The sequence below is a fragment of the Rhinopithecus roxellana genome, chromosome 12 (assembly GCF_007565055.1).
Source record: "Rhinopithecus roxellana isolate Shanxi Qingling chromosome 12, ASM756505v1, whole genome shotgun sequence".
Classification (NCBI taxonomy): domain Eukaryota; kingdom Metazoa; phylum Chordata; class Mammalia; order Primates; family Cercopithecidae; genus Rhinopithecus; species Rhinopithecus roxellana.
The window spans coordinates 33,082,458-33,093,608 of record NC_044560.1 but is presented as its reverse complement, the minus strand read 5'-3'; positions in this window follow the sequence as shown (position 1 = coordinate 33,093,608).

Sequence of the window (11,151 nt, the reverse complement as noted above, 5' to 3'; positions counted from 1 at the left end):
ACACAGGCGAACCAATATCAGCTGCTATATTACTACCATCATCATTAGCCTTGAGGTCAAGCAGTCCCAGAATCAAATCTCAGATCCACTTATTACTAGCCATACGACACCAGGAAATCTTTTACACTACTCTAAGCTTCTGTTTTTTCATCAGCAAATGGAAATAATTACTACTTGACAGGGTCACTGTGTGAATTAAATGAAGTACAGCTAAAGCATTTAGCAAAGGGCCTGGCACATAGGACATGCCCCTCAACAGTACCTGTTTCCATATATATATAGAAAAAAAGGTAACACATGAAACTCTAGGACATGGTTACTGACTACTTGTGGAAGAGAAAGGAAAAAAGCTAAGGGCAAAGAATCAAACCTGGTATGTTAGTTTTTACCAACTGAGATGAATCCAGGGTGGGATTAGACAGATAAGATAATTTATCAGGGAAGACACCTGTGAGGGAATGTGGGGCAGGCATGAAGGTAGTGTGGGAGAACTCACAGACCACTATGCAAAGCTGACTTCTGTGAAAAAGAAAGAGAAAGAAGTTTTAGGTATCAATACAGTTCTAAGAGAGTTTTTGCATGGCTGATGGGGAGTCTTCCAACCAGTTTCCCATTAAAGTTAAACAGAGCCTCAGAGAACTAGGCTTGCTTTCACACCCTTGCTGGGAGCCTGTGGGAAGGAAGCTTTCTGTGCAAAGGACTTGGTGAATTTGAAATGCACTGACTTGGGCCTTCTGTCAATCATGTCCCTGCCATGAAGACCTAGCAGGGTTTCATTCATGGCTGCCACCACAGAGACACTGAGAAAAACATGCAACCATGAAAAGGTGGAAAAATGGAAAGTTCTAATGACATAGAAAATAGCAATCAATCTTTCTCCCATCTGAAAGCTTTCTGAAATAGCGAGTGCTGTTGAGAATTGACAGAGGACTGATCACCAACTTAGAAACATGGCGAGAGCAGAAAAAATCTGTAAGAATATTACCATTTCCCATCAACTTTCCAAAAGAAATAATGTATTTCTTGAAGAAACAATTATAGAGTACCTCATGTTACATGCCTGTTCCTGAGGCTTCCCCCAGTAAAATAACATCACCTCCATTTCTTCTTTTCTTTCTTTCCATGACAGCTCCTTTAGGAAGAGGATATGTATCCTGGGTTATTCCGATATAGCAACCGTGATGTCATTTCTGTATTTCAGGAAGACTGGCAGGTATGATGGCCTTTTCTCTTGTCCTGTTTCCTGCAGGGCTGACTGCCATGCTTGGGAGAGGGAAAAGAATTATTTGCCTGTATCTGGGGCTGGATCTTCTTCTTCCTCCACCAAACTCCTGCTTCTCAGCACTAATTCCTGCAGTTCTCTTTCTCCCTGACCTTTATGCTCCCTGTACCCCACTGTCTTTTAGATATAATTATCTCCAGTCTCTGCTTGTTTCTCAGATTCAAACAAGAAACACAATTTCACATTGTGAAACCCTCTTCATTATTTTTCACATTTCTCAATAGTGTAATTCTCTCCATTCCCATAAAGACCAACCACTTCTCAAAGTGTTGCTTGACTTCTTGTTTCCAGACTTTGAAACCTTCCTTGCATATTACTGCCTCATAACCTTTCTAAAATCTAGTTAATTCACTTAATCAAGAATCTCCAGGGGTGTACTCTAGCCTCTTTGTAAGTTCACATTTCGTCTATTTACTAATCCTTCTCACTTCCTTTACCTCTACTTCCTAGTATAATTCCTCCATCCTAATTAGAACTGTCTTCCTATGCATCCCTGCCTCTTCACCCATATAGACATAAAATTCTTAGTTCCAATGCTAAGCTTGAAAACAGTGTGAACTCCCCTCCACCATCTGCACTACAGACTTAACCTCACCCTTCATCACAAGCAATCTCTGACCTCATGCAGAACAAAGACTTTAGGATTAGCCTGTGAACCTGAGACTCAGAACACAACATATGTGTGCTTGAGACCTTTTCCTGATGACCAATTTATGTATTCAAAAAGGATACAGAAATGAAGATTGCAAGATCCCTACCCCAGGGGACATAAAGCCTAAGATAGGAAATGAGACCTGAAAATAATCATGATACCAAAATAGAAAAAAGTGAAGGCCACAAGAAATCAGATAAATCTGATGGGAAATATAGCTACACACTGGAATCACTGGAAAACATTTTTAAAAGTGGATGCCCAAGCCCCACCCATGAGTTCCACTTTAAAGGTCTGGAGAAGGACCCAGGCACTGGTAATTTTTAAGTCTTCCCTGACACTACCAACATGTAACAAGGATGAAGAACTCTTGTTGTAATAGGTAGAACTTAAAACTAAATCAATGATTTTCAGCTAGAAGTACTGGAATGACCTAAAGACCTTTTTCAACATACATAAGACTATACTTTTTTGGCCCTAATTATTAAGGGGTTACATCAAGAACTCAGTAATCCAGTTGGGAAACAGAAGCTGAATGGAAAAGCCACCTTATTTTATATGTTAAAATATATATACAAAGCATTTTCAAATGAGTGATAAGTGACACTAAACCTTCTCTAAATAATATTTATGGGAATGTTAATAATATGAGTATTCTAGGCTGGGTGCAGTGGCTCAGGCCTGCAATCCCAGCACTTTGGGAGACCGAGGTGGGCAGATCATGAGGTCAGGAGATCCAGACTATCCTGGCTAACGTGGAGAAACCTCGATTCTACTAAAAATACAAAAACAGAATTAGCCAGATGTAGTGGCAGGCGCCTGTAGTACAGGTACTCCGGAGGCTGAGGCAGGAGAATGGCATCAACCTGGGAGGCGGAGCTTGCAGTGAGCAGAGATCGTGCCACAGCACTCCAGCCTGGGCGACAGGGCGAGACTCCATCTCAAAAAAATAAAAATAAAAATGAAAAAGTTAAAAAAAATTAGTATTCTGAACACTATATGAAATTTCTGGAAATCGATTATGTTATCAGTCATAGTGTCATACGCCACAGAAGTAACTAGATTTCTATGTGAGCTGTGTCTTTACCATAATCAACCTAATAAAAACCTCATTAGATTTTTAACCATAGTCATTTTAAATCTTTGTCATTCCCAGACAGTTGCTTTGATTCTTCCTTGAAGTACTTATAATCAGCTACGGTCCAAAATTGCTTTTTCTTTGAGGAGATATATGGAAAAGACTCTGACAACAACTCTTGAATACAAATTTTGATAACTTCAAGATCATACCACTGGACTCTCTAAGACCTTTCAAAATTTTAATGAACATGCTGATACCTTCATGAAATTCAAGACAAAGAAGAAGACAAGAAACTCAGCTTTATTGAACTAAACAATCAAAATGATAATGCTTTCATAATTTTTTTATTTGAGAATGTGCTGATTCTTTGAATGTTTTAATCTCCAGATTTGTGAACTTTCTCTTTTAAGCTTTTTATACTTTACAGCAATTTGGTAAAGTATACTTTTGTAAACAAAAATGGAAACATTTGCTTTTGTTCCGAATCTGAGTGCCCCAGAATTGGGAAACTATTCATGAGTATTTATATGCTTACAGTAATAAAGTTATTTGCACAAGTTCAGTAAGAATCTACTCTCTTTATAAGAAGACACATTTGAAAACATTGGTTATGTTACCAAGGCTTTGACTGGGATGTTCTATTTGACAATATACATAGAAGAAACCCATAGGGAATGCAGGCAAAGTCTGAAGTTGGCCTTGGTTTGGCTTCCTAGTCTCAAGAGGTTTTTGAAAGTTTAATCTGAGAGTCTTATAAAACTTCTAGCAAAGCAAAGTTTAAAAAGAGCCTCTATGGTCCCTTGCTACTCTTGCTGCACTTAGGTAAAAAATCTAGACAAGTTTGGTGAGATTCAACCTATTTTGCAAACTAAATCCTACTGGAATTATCTTTGGTAAAAATAGAGGCTCCTATGTAGAAAAAAATTATGTTAAAAAGAAAAACTGTAGTACACCTGTTACCAGATTGAACCGCTGTTCATTATCTTTGAGTATTTATAATCCACTGGTAGACTGGACTGGACCCTGAATTCTTTTACTTTTTAAAATGCAATTTTCTCCCCTGAAATAATTAAGAACAAGAACAGCTCTGTTGCTGAAGCTATATAAGCTTGGACAGTGGGTGCAGGACAGTGGGTGCAGCCCAACAAGTGAGAGCGGAAGCAGGGTATGGCATCTCCTCACCTGGGAAGTGCAAGGGGGAAGGGAATTCTCTTTCCTAGCCAAGGGAAACCGTGACAAACAGCACCTGGAAAATCAGGTAACTCTTTACGACGCTTTACCAAGGGTCTTAGCAAATGACACAACAGGAGATGATATCCCGGGCCATGCTTGGAGGATCGCTGACCCATGGAGCCTCCCTCATTGCTAGCACAGCAGTCTGAGATCTAACTGCAAGGCAGCAGCAAGGCTAGGGGAGGGGCACCTGCCATTGCTGAGGTTTAAGTAGCTAAACAAAGTGGCCAGGAAGCTTGAACTGGGTAGAGCCCACTGCAGCTCAAGGAGGCCTGCCTGCCTCCGTAGACTGCACTTCTGGGGACAGGGCATAGCCAAACAAAAGGAAGCAGAAACCTCTGCCTATGTAAATGTCCCTGTCTGACAGCTTTGAAGAGAGTAGTCGTTCTCCCAGCACAGATTTTTGGATCTGAGAACAGACAGACTGCCTGCTCAAGTGGGTCCCTGGACCCTGAGTAGCCTAACTGGGAGACATCCCCACTAGGGGCAGACTGACACCCCACAGCTCACAGGGCCGGGTACACGTCTGAGATGAAGCTTCCAGAGGAACTATCAGACAGCAACATTGGCTGTTCAGCAATATTCAGTCTTCTGCAGCTTCTGCTGCTGATACCCAGGCAAAGAGGGTCTGGAGTGGACTTCAAGCAAACTCTAACAGACCTCCAGCTGAGGGTCCTGACCGTTAGAAGGATAATTAACAAACAGAAAGGACATCCACACCAAAATCCCATCTGTACGTCATCATCATCAAAGATCAAAGGCAGATAAAACCACAAAGATTGGGAAAAGCAGTGCAGAAAAGCTGAAAATTCTAAAAATCAGAGTACCCTCCCCCTCCAAAGGAACATAACTCCTTGAGAGCAATGGAATAAAGCTGGACAAAGAATAACTTTGACAAGTTGAGAGAAGAAGGCTTCAGACAATCAAACTTCTCAGAACTAAAGGAGGAAGTACGAACCCAGCGCAAAGAAATTAAAAACCTTGAAAAAAGATTTGACAAATGGCTAACTAGAATAACCAATATAGAGAAGTCCTTAAATGACCTGATAGAAATGAAAACCATGAGATGAGACCTACAAGACAAATTCACAAGCTTCAGTAACCAACTCGATCAACTGGAAGAAAGGGTATCAGTGATTGAAGATCAAATGAATGAAATGAAGCAAGAAGAGAAGTTCAGAGAAAAAAGAGTAAAAGGAAATGAAAAAAGCCTCCGGGAAATTTGGGACTATGTGGCAAGTCCAAATTTATGTCTGATTGATGTACCTGAAAGTGACTAGGAGAATGGAACAACTTGGAAAACACTCTGCAGGATATTATCCAGGAGAACTTCCCCAATGTAGCAAGGCAGGCCAACATTCAAATTCAGGAAATACAGAGAATGCCACAAAGATACTCCTCAAGAAGAGCAACTCCAAGACACATAATTGTCAGATTCACCAAAGTTGAAATGAAGGAAAAAATGTTAAGGGCAGCCAGAGAGAAAGGTCAGGTTACCCACAAAGGGAAGCCATCAGACTAAGAGTAGATCTCTCGGCAGAAACTCTACAAGCCAGTAGAGAGTGGGGGCCAATATTCAACATTCTTAAAGGAAAGAATTTTCATCCCAGAATTTCATATCCAGGTAAACTAAGCTTCATAAGGGATGGAGAAATAAAATCCTTTACAGACAAGCAAATGCTGAGAGATTTTTTCACCAACAGGCCTGCCGTCCAAGAGCTCCTGAAGGAAGCACTAAACAGAAAGGAACAGGTACCACTCACTGCAAAAACATGACAAATTGTAAAGACCATCGATGCTAGGAAGAAACTGCATCAATTAACCAGGAAAACAACCAGCTAACATCATAATGAAAGGATCAAGTTCCCACATAACAATATCAACCTTAAATGTAAATGGATTAAATGCTCCAATTACAAGACAAAGACTGACAAATTGGATAAAGAGTCAACACCCATCAGCATGCTGTATTCAGGAGACCCAGCTCACATACAGAGACATACATAGGCTCAAAATAAAGGGATGGAGGAAGATCTACCAAGCAAATGGAAAACAAAAAAAAGCAAGAGTTACAATCCTAGTCTTTGATAAAACAGACTTTAAACCATCAAAGGTCAAAAGATACAAAAAAGGCCCTTACATAATGGTAAAGGGATCAATTCAACAGGAAGAGCTAACTATCCTAAATATATATGCACCCAATACAGGAGCACACAGATGCATAAAGCAAGTCCTTAGAGACGTACAAAGAGACTTATACTCCCACACATTAATAATGGGAGATTTTAATGCCCCACAGTCAGCACTAGACAGATCAACTAGACAGAAAGCTAACAAGGATATCCAGGAATTGAACTCAACTCTGCACCAAGCGGACCTAGTAGATATCAACAGAACTCTCTACTGCAAATCAACAGAATATACATTCTTCTCAGCACTACATCACACTTATTCCAAAATTGACCACAGAGTTGGAAGTAAAGCACGCCTCAGCAAAAGTAAAAGAACAGAAATGATAACAAACTGTCCCACAGACCACAGTGCAATCAAACTAGAACTCAGGATGAAGACACTCACTCAAAACCACAAAACTACATGGAAACCGAATGACCTGCTCCTGAATGACTACTGGGTACATAACGAAATGAAGACAGAAATAAAGATGTTCTTTGAAACCAATGAGAACAAAGACACAACATACCAGAATCTCTGGGACACATGTAAAGCAGTGTGTAGAGGAAAATTTAGAGCACTAAATGCCCACAAGAGAAGGTAGAAAAGCTCCAAAACTGACACTCTAATGTCACATCACAATTACAAGAACTAGAGAAACAAGAGCAAACACATCCAAAAGCTAGTAGAGTGCAAGTAATAACTAAGATCAGAGCAGAACTGAAGGAGATACAGACACAAAAAAACCCTTCAAAAAATCAATGAATCCAGGACCTGGTTTTTTGAAAAGATCAACAAAATTGATAAACCGCTAGCAAGACTAATTAGGAAGAAAAGAGAGAAGAATCAAATAGACACAATAAAAAAAGATAAATGGGATATCACCATTGACCCCACAGAAATACAAACCAACATCACAGAATACTATAAACACCATTATGAAAATAAACTAGAAAACCTGGAATAAATGGATAAATTCCTGGACACATACACTCTCCCAAGACTAAACCAGGAAGAAGTTGAATCCCTCAATAGACCAATAACAGGCTCTGAAATTGAAGCAATAATTAATAGCCTACCAACCAAAACAAATCCAGGAGCAGAAGGATTCACAGCCGAATTCTACCAGAGGTACAAGGAGGAGCTGGTAAAATTCAGTCTGAAACTATTCCAATCAATAGAAAAAGAGAGAATCCCCCCTAACTCATTTTATGAGGCCACCATCATTCTGATACCAAAGCCTGGCAGAGACACAATGAAAAAAAGAGAATTTTAGGCCAATATCCCTGACGAACATTGATGAAAAAATCTTCAATAAAATACTGGCAAACCGAATTCAACAGGACATCAAAAAGCTTATCCACCATGATCAAGTGGGCTTCATCCCTGGGATGCAAGGCTGGTTCAACATTCGCAAATCAATAAATATAATCCAGCATATAAACAGACCCAAAGACAAAAACCACATGATTATCTCAATAGATGCAGAAAAGGCCTTTGACAAAATTCAACAACCCTTCTTGCTAAAAACGCTCAATAAATTCAATATTGATTGAATGTATCACAAAATAACAAGAGCTATTTATGACAAACCCACAGCCAATATCATACTGAATGGGCAGAAACTGGAAGCATTCCCCTTGAAAACTGGAACAAGACAGGGATGCCCTCTCTCGCCAATCCTATTCAACATAGTGTTGGAAGTTCTGGTCAGGGCAATCAGGCAAGAGAAAGAAAAAAAGGGTATTCAATTAGGAGAAGAGGAAGTCAAATTGTCCCTGTTTGCAGATGACATGATTGTATATTTAGAAAACCCCATCGTCTCAGCCCAAAATCTACTGAAGCTGATAAGCATCTTCAGCAGAGTCTCAGGATACAAAATCAATGTGCAAAAATCACAAGGATTCTTATACACCAGTAACAGACAAACAGAGGGCGAAATCATGAATGAACTGTCATTTACAATTGCTTCAAAGAGAATAAAATACCTGGGAATGCAACTTATAAGGGATGTGAAGGACCTCTTCAAGGAGAATGACAAACCACTGTTCAATGAAATAAAAGCGGACACAAACAAATGGAAGAACATTCCATGCTCACGGATAAGAAGAATCAATATTGTGAAAATGGCTATACTTCCCAAGGTAATTTAGAGATTCAATGCGTTCCCCATTTAGCTACCAATGACTTTCTTCACACAATTGGAGAAAACTACTTAAAACTTCATATGGAACCACAAAAAAGCCCTCATTGCCAAGACTATCCTAAGCCAAAAGAACAAAGCTGGAGGCATCACGATACCTCACTCCAAACTATACTACAATGCTACAGTAACAAAAAAATTTTAAAGACAAAGGAAATTGAAAAAAAAAGAAAAGAAAAGAATTGGTGGAAGCCCCAAATTACAGTTATTGAGATTAATGTTAATGCTTTAAGTTTTGGTCATATTCTCACCTAAGTGAGAGTACAGACACTCCAAAATAGAGCCACACATGCTAAATGTTATATACTCCCACTGAAATTTTAAGGAAACAGATAGCTCTCAAAACAGATTATATTTTTCTGTAAAAAGATGATTCCAGTCTACCTGAGTGAGTATAATAAGGAAGTCCCCTCTGCTTTAACTTTTACCAAAAAAAAGTGACCTGAAGTACCCTGATGTTAACCAATCAATTTATTTCTAGGGCCTTGTTTATTGATTCGCATTTGACAAAACCCACTGTTTTGTCATTGTATTGCTGAGGAGGAGTTATCACTACATCTACAGAGGGAGAGCTACCCCAACTCATAAATCACAAGTAAAAGCCGATTACGTCTATAATTAAATTAGTTGTAATTTTGTCTTGTCACACATGTTCAAGGCAAGCAATGGCCAGTGGAGTCTCTCAGGCTGCATCATTCTCACCCTGACCCTCCTTCCTTTTTCTTTCACTTACAAGGACCTTTATGATGACACTGGGAGCCATCCAGATAATCCAAAATAAGTTTTCCATCTCAAGATACTCAACTTCATCATCATTGAACAGTGTTTTTGCTAAGAAAAGTAAATGCACATGTTCCAAGAGTTAGGATGTGGATTTTATTTATTTATTTTATTTTCTGCGACAGAGTTTCACTGATGTTGCCCCGGCTGGAGTGCAGCGGGGTGATCTCGGCTCACTGCAACCTCCACCTCCCAGGTACAAATGATTCTCCTTCCTCAGCCTCCCAAGTAGCTGGGATTACAGGTATCCACCACCACGCCCAGCTAATTTTTGCATTTTCAGTAGAAACAGGGTTTCACCATATTGATCAGGCTGCTCTCGAACTCCTGACATCATGATTTGCCCGTCTCAGCCTCTCAAAGTGCTGGGATTATACGCGTGAGCCACCGCACACAGCCCGGCTGTGGACACTTTTAAGAGGTCATTAATCTGCCTCATACAGGTCACTATCATTAACATTACCCACAACAAAAATATGTTTTGCCTTCTTTCCATGTCTCACTTTTCTGACTGCACAAACCACAGTGAAATATACTAGCTCTGCTATGAAGTGCCTGGATGACCCTAGGGCACTCCTTTGACCTCCCTCAGCCTCTTTCCTCATCTGCAGGGTAAGGCTGACTCTTACTGCATCAGAAAATGGCAGTGGAAGAGTAAATTAACATGTGTAAGACATTAGTCAGAGAGCCTGGTGCCTGAGGAGTCCTGGGTAAACATTCCTTTCAGTTCTTTCCTTTCACCGTCCCATTTTTCTTGCCCTCACTCATCTCCTCCTTCAACTCCTTTCTCTTCAATAGCTTTCTCAGTATAACTTGCCAGTTAAAGAAGCCACACTATGCATTCTCTCATGACTCTGATGGTATGTTCTTGTGATGGAGTCTGCTATCCACTCAAGGCAATGGGTATTATTATATGGAGAGGTCTGTTTCCAACAAGAAATCCTTCTTTTATTCTCACAAAACTTATACACGATTTCTCTTAACTTACACATACCAGTCTCAATTCTACCCTGTTATCTCATACATGCACTTCATTATTTTATTCTTCAGTCTTTCTCCTCACACCTTAAAAATTAGGATAGTACAAAAACAAAAATAATGGCCTGGGCCAGAAGAGGGTATTCCTTTAGCAAAATGAATGCTTCCCTTTTTCAAGATGAATGCTATCTGCAAGGCAGCTCTGAAGTCTATTTCTGGGTTTGGCTTACATCAAAGCCATTCAACTCTAGGACACATTCTTAGATTCCCAGGAGATAGTGATTGTTACGGAAGCCACACCCACTCTGAGTATTCCTACTGTTGGGTAAAGAAATGTTTACAGAATGTTGTGCATGACTTACTCTGCTTAAATTCTTCTACTCCAGGAAGTTAAGCTTCCCCACTAACCAGCTTCATCTCCAGCTGGCCTGCTTGGACCCTGACTGGAAAGTACCTCCCCACTCTGGATGGCCAGGGTTTCACCTTTGCCTATTCCCATAATTATAATATCTCACACACTGATGCAGCACTCACTATGCAACAGGCACATCCTAAGTGCTTTTCATGTAGCTACAGTCATGACAAAAAATTCCTAATTGCCAGCATCCTAATTTTTACAGATTAAAAAAAAAAAGAACTCCGGCAGAGAAGTATGTGCCCACTGTCACCTAACTCCATAATTTCACCTCATCCTCCACTTCATCTGGTAAGAGGACACTCTAAGATTTACAAGGTCTCCTGAATGACATCCACCTTCAAAAATGATTCTC